The sequence below is a fragment of the Falco naumanni genome, chromosome 5 (assembly GCF_017639655.2).
Source record: "Falco naumanni isolate bFalNau1 chromosome 5, bFalNau1.pat, whole genome shotgun sequence".
Lineage (NCBI taxonomy): Eukaryota > Metazoa > Chordata > Aves > Falconiformes > Falconidae > Falco > Falco naumanni.
In genome coordinates, this window is record NC_054058.1 from 77079927 (window position 1) to 77102275 (window position 22349).

At 41.5% G+C, this 22349-nt stretch overlaps 1 protein-coding gene and 1 long non-coding RNA gene across 2 annotated transcripts in view; one reads left to right on the forward strand and one right to left on the reverse strand.

The window, feature by feature from the left end:
* LOC121088239 overlaps positions 1–11326 on the reverse strand; it is a 65148-nt gene extending 53822 nt beyond the window's left edge. The window contains exons 1-2 of the long non-coding RNA XR_005827876.1: positions 10146–11326; positions 9904–9970 (exon numbers count right to left, since the gene is read on the reverse strand). This is a non-coding gene — a long non-coding RNA (uncharacterized LOC121088239). The remainder of the gene's footprint in view (positions 1–9903; positions 9971–10145) is intronic.
* Positions 11327–11518: 192 nt separating this feature from the next.
* Positions 11519–22349, forward strand: part of KMT2E (lysine methyltransferase 2E (inactive)) — a 62339-nt gene continuing 51508 nt past the window's right edge. Inside the window, 2 exon segments of the mRNA XM_040593996.1 lie at positions 11519–11834; positions 19371–19430. The gene's annotated coding sequence lies outside the window, so the exon portion shown is untranslated.

Here is a 22349-nt window from a genome sequence, read left to right on the forward strand (position 1 = left end):
TAGTTTGAGAACCCCTGGTCTAATCCCACAGTAAGATGGCTTCCAGCGACCCTCTCCCCCTGGCGACTCCAAAGCTTACTCAAATTTCATATATGGGCAGGAAACCAAAGTATATACATTACGGATTTCTGGCCATGTGGTATCAGACGTGAGTTCCCAACAGGAAGGAAGTTATAGTTAAATATAAGTCAAATCTGTGTTTCCCTCCACAAGCTCCATAAAATGAATGGAAAAAAAAGCTAGGCTCACAACCATGTGCTGCATCCTACAAGTGCTTGAAATAGGGATGTTATTCACATACAGAAGATCCCCCTCTAAAGTGGTCTTTCAGAACTCTGCAGTTGCATATGCCTCTGTTTTCATCATTTCTATGATCTACCCTAGACATAACCTTGAGCTACTTAGAAGTTGTCTGCTATTCAAGAACTACAGGTTAGGCCTGCTTATTTTCCAACCAAGACAGCCAGATTTCACTCAGGTTTCCTTCTCACAGTCCATCCTTTTGCTGCAGCTAGGGGCAGGACCTCTCATGATAATGTACTTGATTCAGGCTTCCCCCCCCCCCCCAACTGTTTGTTTGGGGGGTTTTTTTTGGTTTTTTTTTTTGTTTTTTTTTTGAAGTGAAGAACAGCTTAGAAAACCCACAAATGCTGATGAGAATACTTATCTAGGAACCATCCTCCAGTTCACATCCAGAATACACCCTTTGCTTCAAGCCATCTATTCCTTGATCCCTGACCCTGAAGATCTACAGTTACCTCTGGAGGCCTCAATCATCCCCCCTTTGGTCACCTGTAATTGTAAGCATGGTCATTCACATATATTGATATTTGTGTTTTGACGGGTTTAGTTCACATATACTGAAGAACAGTTATTGAAACAGGCTAAATGGATCTCAGGTATGTTATGAAGTTTGTTTACACAAGAATGTATTTAACACTTTTTCTTGCCACAGTTAGAAAGGCCAGGAGTCCCCTTCGACCATTTTCAGTTGAGCATTAAGTATTTGATACTGAGGGAATTTCAAAAAAATCTATTCCAAGTCAGACATGCTCCTGCTTAATGGGGCTCAAAAAACTAAGTATTTTTTTGAAAATCAAAGCTTACATTAACACTTGTGTAAGGGAAAAGCAAATGTGGTTAACAAAGCATCTCATCTTTATTTCCCATATGACACTTACAAGATTTTGGCTTATGAGCTACAGTAAAAGTGTTTCTAAGCTGTAAAGAAATCTTTCCTTCACTCCAGTGCACACAACTTGGAATGTCCAAAATTCAGATTCTACCAAGAACCTCAGATGATCACATAAAAGAAAAAAAAAGGTCTACTGGACCTACCTTTTTGGTCACCCAGTTCAGTTTTCTTTTTGCTCTTTTATGGCTTACTACTGTAGTGGGGACTGATGATGCAGAACGGTAAAGAGTACCAATCCCAAAGCAATACTTATTCTTGCATCATGTAAGAAAAACCCACTACCTGTTTTAAACTGTTACTTCAGACATCCCTTAAACACTTCAGATTTGAAATACAGAACGGCTTTTGAGCAGCTGTGAAGCTGAAATATCCAGGACTGCAACATGCTATTTCTAGAAAGATGCAACAGATGTTTTACACTTGTTAATATGTACATCCTATTCTAAACAGGATGTAGAGTTTACTTGTACTGAGTGCAATCAATACGTAATTGTTGCTCAAGAACATTCAAGCAAGAAGAGGAGGCACCAGAGCAAGATACTTCCTCTTAAATACATCAGCTGTCTACAAGAAAAACATCCAAGCTTTATGCAGCATCTACAGACATGCACAAGCACCTTCCAGCAAGTCACTTTAGATAGCAGCATTTGTAGACAGCTCAATCTCTGCCTACTTGTGATATGCCATTTACAAAATACATTAAAAGAACTTGAGGACTAGTTACATGTGACATTTAAGACAAACCTATAGTTCTGATCAGACAAGGTAAAGGCAGAGCCATCAAACTGAACAGAAGAGGACACAAGTGTATTAGCGTTCCTGCTAGGTTACAGAAGTGTGTGGAGTTAAAGTTGTTTTTTTTTTTTGTTTTACACAAGGAAACAGTTCTAGAACACATTGTAGTATCACTGCACTATTGAAATTAAAGGGTGTGTTTAAGCAAACAGACTTAAACAAGAGATCAAGTGCAGAAGGTATCATACCCTTCAAAGGGACTACCTTGCTTTGGTAACTGTAGGATGGAGTTACAACAGGTCCAATACTAAGTTCTCTCCCCTCATGTAAGCACTAACACTTGGCCTACAAAGCAAAATTTAGATAGCTGCTCTTTGCCTTGGTATCTGTTAACTACGCCAATTTACTTAAATGGGAATAGTATTATTAAGCAGTCATACCACTGAAACAGAACACAAACCAATTTGGCTAACAGCTGCACTTCCAAGGACAGTATCTGTAATGCACAATCTGCAGGAAAGCACAGAGGAGCAGCTTGCCTGTTCTAGGAAAAAACATCACAGAAAAAAACCCAAAAGACCCTGCTATGCCAACTCATACAAGTAGCACAGGCTTAGCCACAGCCTTCAGGGTACAGTCCCAATAATGCTTTGAAACAATGATTCCCTCCCATTGATTAGGTCTACACTAGCAACTGCAGTGGTTCAGGAGTCAGTCAGTCTCTTGAAAAAGCTAAGACGTATGCTGATTTTTCACTGTACAATTCATCATACAGCAGCACAATTTTTTTCCTTCCTATTCACAGTACTTAGCCCAGTTTGAAATATCCCTGCCTGTCAGTTTTAAAAGACAAACAAAACCAAGTCTAAAAACTTCATTAGTATTCTTTACTTTTGCCCAAAGCTACATAATATATATTCTCTGAAGCGGTCCTTCAGTTTTGGAATTCTCTCCCTAGTATAGCAAGAGTATGTTAACACCCATATTCAGTGTTTGTATTTCAGGCCTAGTCTGAAGCGCATGATCTTGAACACATGAACAAAAAGCCTTAAAATACTAGTCCTACTTACATACAGAACCCAGCTGCATTTTTGTGCAATCTTCCAATGTCAGTGGAAATTTGTGGGGAAAAAAATAAATCACACAATTGTAGTAAATAGGTTACTGCAAATCAGTAGCAAGTCATTAAACAAAGGCACTATGTTTAAGATACACCAGGAGAGATATCAAAGCATTCCAGCTCTCAACTCTTCTTGTACTCCATCAAGTGAAACAAAGCAGATGCTTTCACACTAGCAATCAGGATTCCTATTAAAGTGACTAGTCTGTCAAGCACCACAGACCTGTATCTTTTATGGTATATCAAGCTAAGGACTCAATAGCTGACTGCTGCTACTTCCTAGTCATTTCCCCTCCCCAGGAGAAGTCAGTGCAGATTCAACTTCACTATCTCTGAAGAGGAGACAAGTTCAAAAATTGCTGTTAGCTGTACCCAGACACTGTGGCTCCTACATAAAAGTATAGTCTTCCCTATGCTTGTGCAGAGATAGGAGACAGAAGTGTTTCTCAGAAACAGTTTAAAAATAGGATCTGACAGCTGCCCAGCATGCCTTTATAAGCTTATGAGCTTGCTCCAGCATATGAATGCTGGGGTAACAGAACACAGCATTGGAGATGAATTCAAAGTGCAGCAACCCTCTGATAAAAGCAATAGTTTCATTTTGAGAAAAGTAGACTTGTAAATCAGGATAGCTATGACTATGACATTAACATGCTCTTATAAAGTTTTCTAATTAGAAAGCCCATAGCTCTTCTAGATGGAATTTGAGACAACTAACCGTGTCTCAGCAAACAGAACTACATCAAGCAACTTATCAGCCCAGCAACACTGGGTCACAAACACCATGACCCAAAATGAAGCAGCACAACCATTACAGTTTTGCACTTACTAGGGAATAAAGCTGGTAAAAGACCTCTTAGGTTAGAGGCTAAATTACTATCTCAGTCTCACAACCAGCTACAGTCTCACAGTCTCTTCAGGGGATTGCTCTGCCTGCACTAATAAAGCAGCACAGCTCTGCACCCCCAGTTTTGGGGTTGTTTTGTTGTTGTTTCAAACTTCACATAAATTTGGGGAATCACATGACAATCATCCAACCTGATAAGGAAAGGCAGGGACATGGGAAGCAAGGAAAAGAGGGAGTTTAGCCCAGGAATTAGCGACAGCTCTTCAGCTGAAATTCTGCTTGTGCCCTCCCCACTAATTTTGACACACCCAGACCTACCACACAGGGTAGTTGTGAACTTGTATCTGGTTGGTCTATAGCAACTGTACTGCTATACTGCACTGGATTGAGCAGCTATCAAAGATCTGTACTTGTGACAACCAACAGGACAGAAAGGCAGGTACTAATTTCTGTCGATCAGATACTAAGAACTGAACTCCACTAATACAAAGCTTCATTAGTTACCAATCTACCGAAGTTTGCAGCAAACAAACCCGTTATTGTTGCCAGCGGTACTCAATGTCAGAAAGCTACCCATTCCAGGTATACCATTCTATTGCCAGATTTCTGAAACTGTTTGAGCCCTAATACACCACATTGAGGACTACAGCAGTGAAACCTTTCACGACAGGAAACACTACTGCACTCAAAACTGCACTTCTACTTTTAAGTACAAACTACCATATGACTGTGCATCATTAACAAACCACCAGACAGTGCTCCCATACTTAAATTTTCTGAACTCCTGTGGTTATTTGTTGAGCCTGTGATTGTTCCCTACTCCATTAAAAAGCTCCCTCCAGACAAGTCACAACAGTAAGTTTCAGCACAGATAAGCGTTGGACAAAAGAGGTTCCTTAATAACCACACAAATACAGCAGCTGAAGGTGGTTTTTGTTTCCAAGCTTACAAGCAACACAATTACCTGTTTTCTCTGTAGCAGGACCACCTCCAGCTGCCATTCCAGGATGCTGGAGCCCACAATTCAGTAACTTCCCGACTCTGACACAGCACAACTCTCAAACTAGAATTATTTCCCCCCATTTTCTTCCTAGAGATCCTCAAGAACCACCATTTGTCTGCATCTTAGCACTGATGAAGATGCTGGAAATAACTGGCAGGTGAATGGTTCCTCCATCAAAGAACTGTTATTGACAGGCCTTCAGGGCTAGTGGTGTATTACGATCAAGTCAGTCACAGTACTACCTCACTTAGGAGAGTAACTACACAGCTTAATGCTGCTCTTCAAAGTAGCCAGAAGTTCAGAGACTCTACTTCAAAAAACAAGGTCATGCTAGACGGAGAAAACAAACCACTGCCCCACTTCACTACACAAAGGTCATACCAGTGAGCTGGACTTGGTGCAAATTCCCACTAATCCTGGGATTAGTAGGGCACACAACAGCTTTAAACTTGCTCCTGTAAGTAAGGAACTCAACTGTTAAGAATTGTAGAACCAGCCAATAACTTGTTCTCCTTCTGGAGAAAAACCTTACTAGTCCAAACTTTTCCAGAGAAGCTACTCATAACACAAAGCCTGAAGTACTGTGCAAAGGAAGTTCCTGTCCTGTCCTGCTGCTCAAGCCTTGAACAGCCTTTACACATCCAGGTGGATAAATTAATCAGTCACTGCACCTGCTCTTATACTACATGCAAATAATGCATGTTCATTTGACTAGTGACCACTGTGCCCAAAGGTGGTTGTTTTTTAGGGTTTTTGTTTTGTTTATTTTATCTTAAGATTAGCTCAGAACTCATGAAGTAAAAGTAATTATTCACTCAATACCCCCCAATTGCTACATTATCAGCCACTTCTGGAAGAAGCCAGCCTATTCAAGTCTTACCCTGTTCCAATAAAATAAGCTCCTTGAAGTCCAAAATCCTTTGAACACTTAACTAGGCTACAGTTGAGAAGCAACAGCGTTTCACTTCTTTTTGTAGGCTAGTATTTCAGTGAATATGAAGTGATCTTGCCACGTACAACTGTAGGTTAATCTAGCAGTGCCTTACATACTCTTAAAAGTTTCAAACTTTCAGTGCTAGACTCCTTAAGCAGCAATTTTGGCTGCACTAGCCAAGTGCCTTAAGAGTTGCCTCTCAAAATTCCCTAAGAACTGCATCTCTGCTGAGAAAATACACACCTAATTTCACTAAAGGTTAAAACCTGCACACCTCCGTTCTCCGTGCAGGTGCTTCTTCCTACTCCTGTTCAAGCAGGAGTGCTTGTGAAGCCACATAATGAACATTCACATTAGAAAACCATCCATTACAACTATGCTTATGCTAGATCCATTTGTCTCTTCCCATGTGATCCCACACACCATCAAAAAAGGTGTGGTGCCACAGCAAGAATGAACAGCTAGGAAAAGGTGCAGGATCATCTTTCAGCATGAGCTACCACCTCAACTGTTTAAACTATGGCATTAATGCATACTCAGATCTATTACACTGTTAGTATCACCCTCCTTTCTCCCCTGAATACCCTTGAACTCCTGTCAGTCCCTTCATAAGGCTGAAGGTAAACAACAGTGTTTAAATAACAGGTCTTAGCATAAGCACAGACCACATGCACAGACAGGCCATCACGGCAGGTTAAAACCACAAGTCTAACTGCTGGAGAACATTCAGCCAATTGAAGTACCCTTATTAAAAGGAAAGAATTGTAGTTCAGTAGAAATTGTTTCTCTCTGTGGTATCTACCATAAAAACAAGCTACCTGCCTGGTTTTTACCCAGTCTCCCTCTCCTACAGCTCCTTTCCTTCCCCCCGCCTTCTAGATGAAGGCATAGTCTGCACCAGACGGGCCTCTGGACAAATCCCCTTACCTGAAGTTTCTGTCTCAAAGTAGTTAGCCCGTTTGTTTTTTACTCATCTCCTGCAGCAGAACTAATTCAGAATGCATCAGACATTGTTTGAGACTGCACTACAACACCGCTGCAACTACTGCTTCTTTGAAGGTAACCGCTTCCCTGAGAACAGCTAGTAAAACAATCTTGAACAGGCAAACAATAAAGTATTACGTGCTCATTAAAATTTGCCTTCATTGCTACAGCTTCATAAAATCAGAGACAACTCAAGTGCTGCTGCAATAAGCTACCACTTACACAGAGAACTTTTACAGCAGGTCACTTGGTTTTCAAGAAAAAAAATAGTATTAACACGAACTACCTAAAAGGGTGCTTTAAGAATTAAAAGCTCTAGCTGTCACAGTTAAGCTTCTGATTTCCAGGTATTATATATAAACTACTCTGTAACATAAGCATTTGAACTGCTCCCCTGTAGGGAGGTAGGCAACTATTCCCCATTTTGTATAATACATGCCTAAATGCAAGTACTAATAAAATAGAAATGTTGTTTTCCAGATCTTTAGTTTGAACTAACATTCTTCATTTAACACATCTTCAAGGAATTATTTACAACATCAGGTCCCAAATAAATCTGTTCTGTATCAAAAGAACCATTGTATGCTGAAAGCCACTCTGGAAGCTTCCATTACAAAGGGAGTATTTATTTACTTTGTGTCATACTATGCCTACACAAAAAGAATCAATAATCCAGTCACTTAAATGTTTGGTCACCAAACCAACTGCCTCCTTGTAACACCATTTCCAGTAACTCACGACCTGTTGGACTCAAGAATCCTGCTCTCTATAGTAGTCTGCACAGAACAAAATTGGTTGGTGTGATACTCAGCTGACAGCCACCATGTGACACTCCAAAAGCCAGGGGGAGGCAGGGGGGATCCTGTTCTTTTGGGAAGCAGAGCTTATATCCTAAAAGCTATGGCTCACATGAGACTCCAAACTTTCAATAACTCCACACTGTGTCATCCTTAATTAGTGTCTCCTCCATTTCTTTCCTGGTATCCTTTATATAACCTACAAGGGAAAAATGTAGCACTATTAGATGCTTCCAATCCTGTTCTTCTACCCCTCTCTGCTCCCCCCCCCCCAACCACACAGATGCCCTGCAGGCTGTATCTGCAACCAATATGGACTACTTACAGTAGTTCCCAAGTCCCCAGTCAGTTCTTATGTAATGACTCCACCCCACCATATTACTTATGTAACACATATTAAGTAGCGTCGATTATATAGGAATCTTCTATATTAGTCATATACCCAGTTACTTTCATTCCAGTAGTTCTCACACAACATATTCACCAAATACTCAAGTTTTATTCCCCACCAGGTCACCACTGCAGGGGGGGAGAAGAAAAAATATTCACATCTCTCTGGGAACAGACTAAGAACAGTGTGTTACGAAACTTCTAAATGGAACAAGCCATCACCCTTAAAGCATCAGCAATTTTAACTGTTAATTTGTTCGTTGGGTAAGATGCAGAGGCTAAATTTACACCCTGCCACACAAGAACATGTGAACTAGCACTGAATTGCTCTGAAAACACGAGAACCCCACCCAAACAGTAACACCAGTTGCAGTCCTTGAAGAAAACAGAAAAGCGTTAGGATTGGAAAACACATTTTTCACTTCCCCGTAACAGAAGACTGAAATAAAAAAAAACCCAGAGAATGTATCTGCTAAGCTTCCAAGCCTACCCAGACCTGTGTGACAAATTCATTTTCCAATGAACCTCTGAAAGACATCGGGGCATATTCACATCCCATAGTTTTCATTTGTACCACGTATATATACTTACATCGTGGTGTTAAGACACAGGCCACCCGCGGCCTAACCTTGTCATACACACGTTACCCCACAGAAAAGCTGCTCAAGCCCTACAACAGGATCCAACAACGTACAAATAAAAGCATATCGATCCATTTTTCCATAACGAAGCTCTGTTCAAATAGAATAAAATTATTAATAGCTTCCAGATTTTTCCCTCCGGCCCCCCACCCCAGCAAAACAACACTAGAAAGGCGACGACCTCCTCATCAGAGCAACTCCGCATACGCCTGTACGTTTTCGCCAGCTGTTTTAATGAGGTCATTTAAACATCGCCGAAACCGACTCTTTGCACAATTCCGGGGAACCTAACTTACAGGTTAACAGGGCTCTCGTACACGAGGAGGGGAAGCCGAGCGAGAGCGGGTGGCATTTACGTTAGCAGGGCCGGCCGCCGCGGGGGCCCGGCGCGGAGCCGCGCACCGCCCGCTCCCACGCTCGGGCGGAGCGAGTGGGCGCCCGGGGGAACTTTCCCTTGCGATGGGTAAAGCCTTACGCAGAGAGGGGGCGGAATGGAAAGCTTCCCCCGAGAGCAGCTACACCCTGGAGAGGGGTGGAGAATGAGGAGAGAAGCGAGAACCTTCCTCGGCGGCAGCTACACCCTCGTGCAGAAGGTTAATGGGGGAAGGGAAATGGGAACCAACGCGGCACCGACGGCACTGTGCGGGGAGGAGGGGGAGGGAAGCACGGACTCTCCCGGGCCGCCGCCGCCGCCTCAGCCAGCTTGGTCTGCAGCCAAACCCCACAAGAATGCAACGCGGTCACATGACCTCCGGCGGACGTGCAACTCCCTTCCCTCTCCAGGGAGACCCTGCGCCATCTTGTACTGACGCAGTTACAAAAGCAGGCACGAGTTGCTCTTCTCCCGCTCCTCTCCTCACAACCCCGGCACTGTTTGGGAAGGAGAAGCCAAGGCCTGGTCCTGCTTTCCTTTTCACCGACTCTTCAAGGATCCCCCGCCCGTGAAGTCCTCCCTCTCGCTGGGATCATGGCGCCCGTTTTCTCCCTTTGCACCAGCCTCCCCCGGCAGCTCCCCAACCCAGCCCAGCTGCGGCTGCCCCTGCTGCAGGATGATGTCAGCGTCAGCCAATCAGGGCGCGCCGGGCAAGCCCGGCCAGCCCGGCTATTGGCTCCCGCGCAGCTCCCTCCCCCCTCCTGACTCAGTCGCCGCCGCGGTTCGTTGCGGGGCCGCAGCCAAGGCACAAGTGGGGGGAGGGGAATAGGAGGGGAAGAAAAAAAAAAAAAAAACCTACACAAAAAACCGACAACCAAACCCACCAAGACGGCAGCCGCCATTTCGCGCAATAACAGGCAGAACCCGAGCGAGCAGCCCCAGCCAAGCGCCCTAAGGAGAGAGAGAAAGAAACAAGAGACACACGCACAGAAGAGTTAGACAGGAAAAAATACCCATAGACTCCGCCGTGGTCACAAGACGTTTAATCGCCCCCCTCCTCCCTCAGACTCAATGCCCCGTTACAGCCGCCTCCTCTGCGTCCAACCAGCTAGCGGATTCCCTTCACCTCGGCTCCCTCCTGCCGCAGCAGCAGCTCTTTAGAGCCCCAAACTCTCTCTGCCCAAGGTGTGGGGGACGCTAGTCTATGGCGCTGCTGCTAACTGCTTCTCCGGTCACCCGATTGTGGCGGCTCCATCGAGGCAGGGTAAGAGCTGCCAGCCCAGCTTTTATCTGGTGCCCCGAGTTTGCGCACTGAAGGAGGCTCGCTCAGCCCCTGGTGGGCGTCGAATGAAACCCCAGCCGCCGCCTCCCCTCCCTCAATCAGCCATATCGCTGGAGGGGCTGAAGCCGGGCAGGGGAGGCAGGGCGGTGTGCGGGCTGAGCAGGAGCTGGGAGGGGACATGGTGGAAGGAAGAGGAGGCCGGTACAAACGGCAGAGGCTGCGTCTGCCTTGAAACACTGCGCGAGCTTTGCCAGCTCGCGCTGGTCCGGATAAAAGCAGACCGTACCTGCTCCCCAACCGCCGTTCCCTAAAGGGGAAACTCCCTTTAGTTCTTCTAAACTAAGAGGAGCTCGTTCACTGCTTGTCTCGCTCCCGGCAGAGAAGAAACGCCTTCAGTTAGTGCTGTCCCACTCGCTTTAAGACAAAACGCTGTCTCCCGCCTGCCTTATACGAGCCTTAAAACGCCTTGGGGAAGCTTCTCAGCCTCGAGTGCCTTACTGGCAACAGAGATTCAGTCAAAACCTCCACATTGCCCTGAACGGGTCTCGGGCACAGCTCCCACTCCCGTTTCTTCCCCGCCCCTCAAGTAAGTTCCTCTGCTTGTGTTAGACCCGGCGGGTCTACCCGGCTTTTTGCCTGCTTTGTGGCGAAAATTTATCCCTCAGGCTGAGATTCATAAAGAACAGGTATGCTGAGAGTAACGCCGGCCGCGAGGAGGAGGCCGGGGGGGGGGGGGGGGGGGGGGGCAGCCGGGGAGGGAATTTTGGCGTGTTTGCCTCAGAGGATGCAGTTCTGAGTCAGACATCCTCCCGCCCGCGTTTGGTCCCACAACAGCCTGGGACGGAGCCCCTGCCCCTCCCCCGCGGTCTGCGCCTCCGGGGCTGCGCATCGCCCCCGGCAGCAGCCCCAGCTGCAGCCGCCCCTCCTCCGCTGCCCTACTTCTCTCCACACCTCCTCACAGCCCCCCTGTCCAGCCCCTGCCGCAGTCTGGTGTCTCGGCCGCGCCCAGACCCGAGCCGTTCAGTGTAACGTGCAAAGCGCTGTTGCAAAATGGACACTGAGGGCTCGGCGGGCGCAGACTGCGCTCCCAGCCCGTAAGCAAAATGGCGGCTGTTTGGCTTCGCCTTGGTAACCCTGCCCCTGCCAGGCGGGGCGGGTGAGCCCCGTGCAGTGGGAGGGAGGGGAGAGCGGACGCCATTTTCCCAGAGAGAGGCAGTGACATAGAAGGGAGCGTAGGAGGCTGAAAGGAGGGAGACACGGGAGCAGCGGTGGCAGCGGGGTTTGTACATAGGTCCCAAGGCAAAGGCGCTTCCGAGCTGGTCCTTGTAGGGTTCTGCGCGCTGAGTTAGGTTTGGGGGGAGGGGGGGGTCTTCTTTCCTTTCTTTCCCTTTTCTTTCTTTTACCAGAAGCCTGCTGAGGGTTGAGTCCTGCCTAGGGTAGGAATATCCGCAGTGGGGCTGTTGCATTGTTTTGGTTGGGATAGAGAAGGGGCTCAGCCGAGGGGTCCTGCTGCCTGGCCTGTGACCATTACAGGTGAGTCTTCGGTTATTACCAGCGTATTCTGCTGTGGGTGCTGTGGGGAGGGGGGTGGCAGAAGGGGAGTGAAATGCGACGGGAACGTCTCATTACCCTCGGTGCGAGTATAACTCCTTCCCACCCTGAAATGCGTTTAAATTCTGTTTAAGTTGTCTTGAATTTGTTTTTCCTTTTGTGGGGTTTGGTTAAAAAATGGCAGGCTGTCGCTATATCTTGTGAATATGGCGGGTTACTGTAACTGGAGGAGCTGAGGAGAATTTTTTGGCAGTTACGCCAGATTTATGCATTATGCTTGGAAAAAGAGCCAAAAGGGGCTATTATGTGACAACGTACAGTTCCTTAGACTGGTGGTTTTCAGAAGGGGTTTGTGTGTTACTGGGACTGCGTATTGAGTTTTATGAAGCTTAGGGAAATCTATTCTTTTCCTCCATCCTGTGTATTTTTGCTTTGTGGTACTAAAATGGCTCGTTATAGGCCTAATCTCTCTGCCTTCCACACCCCCGCCTCCTTTCCTCCCTCCCTGCTAATACCTCTGCTTCGTGGTGTAACCTGGACGAACGGAAAGCAGTCCTGAAGAGTTTGTGCCAATTTAAAAGGGGATCATTCTCTCCACCCCCTTTCTTGAGGGTGTAAGTAGTTATATTGGTGCATCCCTTTCTTGCTTTAGTTTCTGCAGCCAGTGTTCGTGTTCCTTGGGTGGCATATTTCATTCTCAAATAAATAAAGATTGGTGGGGTAGACCCTATTGCTGTAGACATGAGGGAGGGGGGGGAGGGAAACAAACGGTTCACTGTGTAGTACTAAATAGGGTAGAGAAACATAATATAGCTTGATTATAAAGGTCCTGTATTCCCCCGTACTCAGCCATTAGGGAATGTGCGGTGGCTAAAAGCCCTGAGGTCCCTAAAACGGTACATACTACGTGTCGTTAAAAGCAGAAGTTTTGTGCTGCATCTAGATTTAGGAATGTTTTAGTCTGTTTATTTACAGTACCTTAAAGGAATAATAACGAAACGTTTTTGTTACTCAGGGCTCAGATCAGAGAAAAGCAAGATATACCCATGGCTGTACTTGTAATGCATGATTAATTGATTATTATCACTATACTTTTAAAGTTACTTTTCAAAAAATGTGGAGCAAATTTTTTAATTTCCCTCTTTTGTCCTTTAGAGATTCTAAAAATGGCGGCCTCAGGCTGATGTTGTGGTAATCTAATCAGCTCGGGTCCTCCACACCCCATGCAGTGCGTTTGTCTGCAGCGTATTAGAGTCTTACTATGTTTAAATGAAAAGACTGTTCCCTTCAAATAACGTACAAAACATCTCTTGACTTTACTGCGATTTAAAAATGCTGTGTTCCAGCTGATTAATTTTATTGGTTATGTGTGTGAAAGGCAAGTGAACGAGACCACTCTTGTCGGGGAAAAGGGGGGGTGGAAAGAGGCAACAGACTCAAGCAGCTTCTTTGAGGGGTGTGTTTAGGTTGCTGTAAGGTAATATGTATGTCGGTTTAATAATTAGGAAAACTCCCTGCGTTTGTGATGGGTACTGTACATCTGTCCATCCTATTAACGACATAAACCCGGTAATATTTATCAAAGATCACTAAAACAGCCAAATTCTTTGTGGAATCACATTTGTGAACATCAAGTTCACCTTCCAGGAAATAGCTCTGCTGGGCATCAGGGTAGTAATTCCATGTATTTATAGTTTGAGAATGCTAAAAGAATTTAATACTTGCAGATATAATGCATGCGAATTTATAACCTGTTACTTTATTAAGATGTGGAATTTCTTCTGTCACCATGTGATCTTGGTATTACATTTTTTCTTCAATTTATTTTGTATATTGCTGTATGAATTGTATATGTGGTGATACATATACAAATACTGAGGGAAAATGCGGTGCCTAACCTCTAATTTTTTTCCTAATTGAAATATGAACCTTTTAGTATCACCACTATAAATATGTTTGAGTGGGGGGGAAGGGAGGTCACAAGGATTTATTATTTGGTAGTTGGTGTAGTGTACTCTGATACAAACTGTGGAGGCTACAAACTGTGTGGTTTAAGCAACAACAACAAAATAGTAATTTTTCACTTTTTTGTTTTTGATGCCTGTCTTTAATCTTGTCCTTGGTTTAACGAGGTATGAATTCCTGTGCTAGTATAGCTTTGGAACCTTCTGGATTTAAACAATCAAAAGTGAGGTACTGAAGTGGCAAAACTGTCTGCAATCTCTAAAGAATTTTAATTCAGGTAGCATTTAGAAGCACCAATACATGGTTTAAGGTATACCTGAAGTTGAACAATGAGATAGTAAAACATTTAGTGTGTTGTTAATGCATGCCTTTCATGTGTTTTGAGGCCAAAGGCTGAGTGATTCCAACCACCAAGTGATGCGTTAATAGTCCAGTATTGCATGCTTCCATCATACCTTCCTTATTTATATAGATTTGATATTTTTAATAAACCATGTTTTACTCTGTATATTTAAAAGTACATGAATAAGATTCGAAAGAATGTATGTATAGGCCTTTCGGGAAATGTTTTCTTTTTGTTCTCTAGGTTTAAAGCTTCTGTTCTTGTGAGTAATTTTTTTAACGTTACGACTTAGAGGGCTACACAGCTCTGCAGTCAAACTTTATGGCCTCAGTCATGTTCTCAAGCAGATATCTGATTCAAGATGAAAATTAAAAAAAATTTGTACACTTTACAAAAAACATAGGGTGGGTGGGTGTGAAATAAACACAAAGATTGAAATATTCAAAATTTTCAGCTTATCTTAAAGATTACAAATTTTATGCATGAAGAGTCTGGAATTTTGAGATTTTCCGGAGTTGCCCATGTGTGAGTTGTAGTGAGTCATTTTGCCTTTGTGACTCAGTTTCTCCATTTATAAAAACAGATTTGTGATTTAAGGAGACAATGTTACAAAGAAAAATTTGTATTTAACTCCATTGATGTTGATATGTTGAAGTATATTCATGAAAAATGAAATACCCCCTACAGATTAATGAACACCTCTTGATAGAGGGAAGATTTGAAATCTGAATTGTCTTTTTTTTTTCTTTTTTTTCAAGAGGCATTTCTGATTTACAAACGTTGTGTTACAAATGCAATAATACAGACTGTAGTTCTAAAACCGTTTATGTATCTTCAGGCTTTCCATATCTGAAGGAAAAAAAATCTGCTTAACTGTCACTTAGCCTTTTGGGTGAGCTTTTTTGCCATCTGGGAAATTTCGGAGGGGAAATAATACAGGCTTTTTAGACTATATCTAGGGGAAGTTTCTCTTAGCAGTAAAATTCAGATTACTTTTAGGAGTTGCATTATCTCATGTCTTTGGTAAAGTTTTAGCACACAACTCTTTATTCTGTTGGAAAGCATAAGAAATGCAGAAATGGGTGTCATACTGAAGGCTGTAGTGTCTCTCTAGTCCTGATCTCAGTTTGATTTAAGGACAGTCTTTCTTTGTGTGCATGCTAATAATTATTTTATATGTGGACTTGGGTAAGTCTATTTAAGTCCTAAGTTAAGGATTATTTGTGGGACTCAGTTAAGGAGTGGTGTACGTAATTGTGAAATTGTGGCATTGTTCTAAATAGATTAATGTAAATAAAGGCTTAATGAAAGTATTGTGCTGTTTTTGTCTAACATTCTAACAAAATTGAATGAGGGGATGTAGAGCGGAGAAGATAAAAAATATAAAAAACAATTCAGACTTCTAGAGAGATCCTAAAGAAGTCCATCTAGGTTATTGGCCTAGTGACTTCCATACAAATGAGCATTTGTGAATCTCAAAAGCAAATTTTGTTGGACAGTGTTTTTGGAACAGGTACAGTGCATAAATGTTTCCACTGTGCAAACAGTGGTTTTGATTTATTGCTAAGAATGAAAGTTAAGGCATCTCTGGTTTAAAAAAAATTACCTTATGTAGAATGTGGTTTAAGGAAAAGAAGAAAGATTTTTTTTTTATTCTTCCGAATTCTGGATTATTTGAAATGCTAATTGTAGTGGGTTTTTTGAATGGTGCAAGATGAATATTTCTAACTACATCAGTGTTCATTAACCAAAGAATCATACCCACAGAAGTTAACCTAATTTATCTGAGGCTTCAAAATTCTGCTGATGGTCTTCATACTACGAAGCCCCCCTGCTATAGTTGTGTTCAAAGACAAAACTGTTGTTACCTTTAAGGAATAACAAACAAGTTATTTAAAAGAAACCTTGTCAAGGTTTCATATACTTACTGGGAAATACTGAGATTATTTTTCTTTCCTCTTACAAATCTTGATGTGGTATTAATGAATCAGCCAAGATTTTAAGCTGTGCTGTTTGTTGAAAGGTTTTAATAATGAAGGTTATCTGTAAACATTTGAGGACAGTTTTGTTGTAAAACATATATTTTTAAAAATACTTAAGTGCTTTATTTTTTTAAATTAAAATATTGAAGAACTATGGTAAGTCACAGTGTCTGCTCAAGTTAAGTTTTTTAAAAGTACAGATGAAGAATATGTTGAAATAGCACACAGTGCATCTGTGCAAGTAGGATGTGTTTGTTAGTTTTGCATATTTTATTGAAAGAGTGCTAGCTCTCCTTTCATGTGAAAGTTCTTACACTGCTTAGATGGAGATGCAGTGTTGTAAAACAGCCTCATTTACAGAACTGCTGGTCCTTTGCAAGCCTCACCTAAGTGTAGGAATGCCAAAATAGTATTGTTCCTAGTTTTAGAATTTAATTTTAAGTTAGCATTTGTCAGTAGGGGTAGATAATAAAATGTCGTAGTGCAAGCTGAGGTTTAAAGAAGCTTTTTAAAATTTTATTCTCATTTGTAGTTTTGTGTATTGTTTTATGCCGTTGTAGTCTAGCTAATCATTCACCTTTATGTCTTTATCTCAAAAATAAGTTGTCATCAAGTTGAAAGACAAGATGATAAGACTAGGATTTTAGTGACACTATTGTACCTTATAGTACATTTTAAGAAGGAGGACCTATAATTGGTTGCCCATTGGTTATTGTATTATTCATAGAAATTAATATCCTGTGTTCATGAAGTGAGAATTTTAAATGTATACAGAACAGCAGGTTTGAATCTTACCCTGAGGAGCTTTGAATATTTTAGTCAGTTTGGTGTTCATTACTCTCTAAGTCTCCTTACTTGACTAGGTCTAAAGATACTTTTTTCTTTAACAGTGGGTGATGCTCTTAACTTGCCTTGAGTAGTCAAAATGAGCTAACTCCTAATTGTTACGGTTATAATGGGGCTGTGTTTAAAACTGTATCACAAGACAGATGATATTCCAAGTCTAGACAGCTAATCCTATTTTAACCATTTGTTTAAAGACACTTTTCCAATGTTTTTAGTAGATTCTACTTAAACTGAAGGTGAAGACCTGAGAATTATAGCAATTTATTTATAACTTTTGAGGAAGGTATAGAGAGATCATACCTCTCATTTAGTTTCCAAACCTATTGTTCTATAACTGTGAAGGAAATGTGAATATATAAGTGATAAACAATACAGTAGTTATTTTACTAGTTATAAGGATAAGGTTCCTCCCTCAGATGCTTTACCAAGTGACATAGTTAATTGCTCTTTGCTTGGGGTAGAAACTCTTGATGTGAATCTTGGTCTTTAATTGCAGGGTTTTCATGAATGACTAGTGTTTTCTAAATTCTGTTCATTCTCCACTGTCTCTTTCCAATCATATCTTCTGTACTGGAAGACAAATAAAATACGAACTGCATCTTTCCACTCCCCCCCCCCCCCCCCCCCGTCCACCTGCATCTGTGTGGCAGTAGTATTGAAAGTTAAAAGCTGTGTTTTGTGCTTCTATTGCTGGGCAGACCATCATTGTTTTTGTGTTTATTTTAAGATTATCTATTTCATATCTTTGTTTTTGCAATTAAGAATACATACTGAGATACCCTTGGAAAGCACAGAAGTACAGTTACAAATGCATGGAATGTAAATTTCTTAATACAAATCAGTCAATATAGTTTTGCAAGATAATTGCAATTGAAATGTTTTTTTGTTTTCTTCAAAGTAGGAAAGGTCTTTTGATACTTAAACTTCTGTACTTTTTGGCTGTCCTTGAACATGACATAGTCCCCTCCATCTGTTCCCTCACCCTTTCTTGCACTCTTCCTCCCAAAATTTTAGTAAAGAGCATTGAAATACTGCCAAGTTGTTACCAAGAAGTACAGTCCAGGTTGAACTGTGATTAAAATTACGTAAAAAAGTTTTAACTGCTAGAAAGTCTCTGTTTGAAAGGGTGCAACTTTCTGACTTGCTTTTGTTTTGATTCCTAGTGTAACAATTAGGTGAATGTCTACAAACTGCTTCTACAAGTAAAGGTAGAAGCACTGCTGTACAGTTAATGTAAGTCAAATGATAAAATGGGGAACTAGGCTTTGGAATCTACCTAAGTAGAAACATAACAAAATAAAAATTTGCTTAGCTGAAATGTCAGACTTCAAATAAGTCAAAAGAATATACTTCTTATGTGGCAGGTACCTAATAATTATAGTAGAGTCCTAAGTCTTATTAAGCAGCATAGAAAAAAAAAAAAAAAGAACTGTTTATTTGATGTCATGAGGCCACCAAATGTTTAGGCAGTTGAAGGGAATACCAATGCGTATTTGTAGCCAGATGCTCCAATTCCGCTCTCCCCCCCCCAGCCAAGCCTTACTACTTCTCGGGAGGAATTTTGGGCCTTAGAATTTAGACTTTCCAGTGGCAGAAGTACCATATGACACACTGTTAAATTTAATAAAAAATAAATATAATAAACCCTTACAGTTGCAGACATAACTTAGAGAGTACTCTTTGTATTTTGAAATGTTTGTCAAGAATAATGACTTAAGGTAATGGGTGTGAATAATGTTTTCTTGGAGAATAATTGGTAAGTTGCATACAGGCATTTTGTGTAAATTTAACCAACAGTTATTTACCACTTTCTGATAGATGGAGAAAAAAGTTTGCAATAAAACATCTGATAGAAAAATGTGACTTAAAGCCAAGATCTGTTTATTGGTGAATTACTTAATTTGTTTCCTTAACCTTTGAATTCCTACTTAAAGGAATTTTAGGTCTTGCAGTGATACAGTGTAACACGGTAATGCTAGGTAGCTGATGCATACTTAAAGTTACAAACAATACTGCTATCAAAAAGTAATTTTTTCTCTTTGCTCTTCTTCATTTGCTACACCTGTATTTTACAATTCCTTGATTCTCCAGCTGAAATAATTGGTAATTTTTGAATGGATAGGCCTTTTTGTTTGTGGTGTATTTTAAGAAGTATGGCAGATGTTCAGTAAACATAGAGACATCAAGTAATTGGCAGTTAATTTTCAGGTTTGGGGGTTGATTTCTGTAAACATAAAACCCAAAATCTGGAAATGTATTTTTCTCTATAACTCTGCTTACTGCTTCTTTGATAGATTTCTGTTCAATAAGCTAATCTTTACTCTTTCTGTAAGTGCATTTACTTTTATTTCTTTCTACCACTCATTCTTTTTCTATTCCTAGTCTCATACTTTGTCTAACTTCCACTGAGAGAAGAAAAGGAGGAGTGAAGAGAGAGAAGAGGTAAGGGGAAATCTTCCATGTTCTAATGGGATGGCATAAATGTTTGAGGAAGAGAAATCGCTTTCTGTGCTTTCTATCACTTCTTCAGCAATACGCAAAAGCAGCACTCTTGGACCAGATAGTAAAGGGAAGATAGCCTATGGCCGGTGGAAACTACCTCTTCTGTGTGGCAGAAACTTGGCTGGCTGACAGACTGTTCCTAGGTTTATACTTAAAAGGGCAGCTTGCTTTCCAATGACTGGAGTTGGTGTAATGCATATAATGAGCTATACTGAAGAACTGATACATACATGGTAGGAACTCAAGTTTTTTACACATGAATCTTGGATACCATGGAGGAGGCAGGTTTTTTTCTTCTTTGTTCCAGATCCCAAACTTGAGACCAATTCATGAAGTTTGGCTGTCATTCCAAACATGCCTGAAGTCTTTGTTGAATGTAAAGCCCCGTATTTATTGTATTGGAATGTTCATAAGTATGCTGATGAACTCCTTATTTCACCATGCTTGTTCTTACTCTATCTTGGCACTAGACTAAAAGCAAAGTAGGAGGAGGAGCCTTACCCCGGTAGTAGTTTGGCTGTAATAGCACTGTTTCTTAAGTAAGTTGGTCTAATGATCACTAGGTGTCTCTCAGTACAACTGATAATTATCAAATTTTTGGTTTTTAAGTTAGGAACTTGGTATCCTTGAGATTTCTGAAGCTTACTGAAAATCCAAAAGGGGATGGAAAGGCGCAGCTATGACTAGTATGCTGGGAGAAGTAGGGAGAGGAAGCGTAATGATTTAGCCATTACCTGTTGTGTGTGTAACTCCAAACCAGCTGTAACAGGTTTTTTTTTTTTTTTTTTTTTTTTTTTGGCTGGTTGGCAGGGCACCTAAAAAGTAGGTGAGATCAACCTGACTACTGACAATGTGTAGGTCAGTGTGGATGGCATAGGAGGTTATTGAGGGGCTTATAAGGCCAGGACCAGTTAATACTGTGATGGGGAGGAAGATACTGCTATGAGAAGGATATAGAGAATATTAGGTCAGTGGGAATATTTGGGCACAAACTCAAAACACTTAGGAAACCAGATTTCTTTGAGTAAGGTATTTCTTCTGTGTGATTTGCAGGAGTTAGTCATTACTGAGTCCTAATTTGTGTATTATATTTGAGTGTGCCTACTCTGTCTTATTTTACCGATTACCTTTTTTTGTCTTGGCACAAATTTGAAGTAGACTGCTAACTTACCTGTTAGGTTACCATAGAGAACCTCAAACAGTAGCCAAGGTCTGAATTTAGACTCATAGTTTATGTTTCTAAGCCTGCATACTTACACCACTGCAGTTGCAGTATGAACATTTGGAAGTTGGATATCCCTCCTAATCACTTAGCAAAATCTATACCATGGTGCAGCATGCTGGGGGAAACGGAGAAGGAACTTCCTTGTGGGTAAGATTAGTCATTTATTCATGTATTCTGCTTCTAGGTCTGATTAAGGATGTGTTATCTCCTTAGAAACAGCCAGTAATACATAAATACTCAGATTATTTTGATACATGTTTTTATGCCGCATATGTATGCTACATACATTTACTCCGGATTTGTGTATGCATACATATATGCATATACACACATGTGTGTGCACAGAGTAGCACACTATTGGAAGGATATCTAGAGTATATCATTAAAATGTCAGTTTGTATCCCTAGTTTTCCAAATAACCTAACTGTTGTATAGAGAAGATGAGAGTGGTTAGAGCAGTAGTGGAAAGCAAAAGTTTACCAAAACACATAGGGGTTTTTTAGTAAGATCCTATTAGTGTTTTCTTCTCCCTGTAAACCCCCTCCTCCAATTAAAACCAAATTTTTTTAAAAAAGTAAAAAAAAAAAATTGTAGGCAGGGAAGCCAAGTAGGAAAGCTCAGTTTTTTGGCTCTACGGTAGGTCAGGGCAGCAGTTTTCACACTGGATTTGTGGACTTTAACACACAGCATTTTTACTTAGAAGTTTCTCCTGTGTAATAGTACCAGAGCATAGGTGTTACCAACTTCTCTTAGGTATGTTCTTGTGGATTTCTTTGTGGGAACGGTGTTTCCCATGACCACAAGTTAAAATTGTTGGCCTGTAAATCTGAAGGAAGGCATGACAAGAATTGCTTTTGCTAACGATTGCAAAATGTGTATACACATATGATGTAATCGGGGGGGGGGGGGGGGGGGGGAGAAGAATGTTTAGATTGATTGCATGCTCAGTAAATGGCAGTTTATGCATAAAGATGTTTTTAAGCATTTGTCCTCTAAATTCTATTTCTCCCTTTTTCCAATGTATGTAGTAGACTTGGTGTGTTTCAATTTTAAGATAACATAGCTGTGTTCCTGCATGCTGTATTGAGTACCAGCACTTCAAACATGCTTTTATGCACCTCCCCTTATAAAGAAAGCATTTTTAGAGGGGAAGGAAGGCATCAGCACACCTTGTAGACTGTTCTTCCTGGTGTGGTAAGGAAACTGGATGGAATGCTGCCTGTTGGTCATCTGTATTACCTGAGATGACTTGCATAATACAACAACTAATGCCAAGTTCAGCAGGAATCAGCAGAGGTCTGAAAGCAGTAGTATGATCTTGGAAGTCTTTGCATCTTGCCTGAAAGACCCTGTTGAGATGTGAAACTCTAGTTACTAACTTCAGAATGATCCTGTGGAGCTGACAGGGACCCACAGTAGCATGAATTTTCTATTGGGAGCAAACAAAAGCTGGGGTTTTGGTTTGAGCTTAGTGCTGTGTGAGTACAGGTAGATTGCTGTTACATTCAAATTGAAGTTACGAGATTAGCATGATGTGCTGGTTGAACTGAAAGGTCTTGCTTGACTCAAGACTGTCATGTGACTGGTTTTTGTGTTTTACGTCTTAATCGTTTTTATCTGTAAATCTGATGACT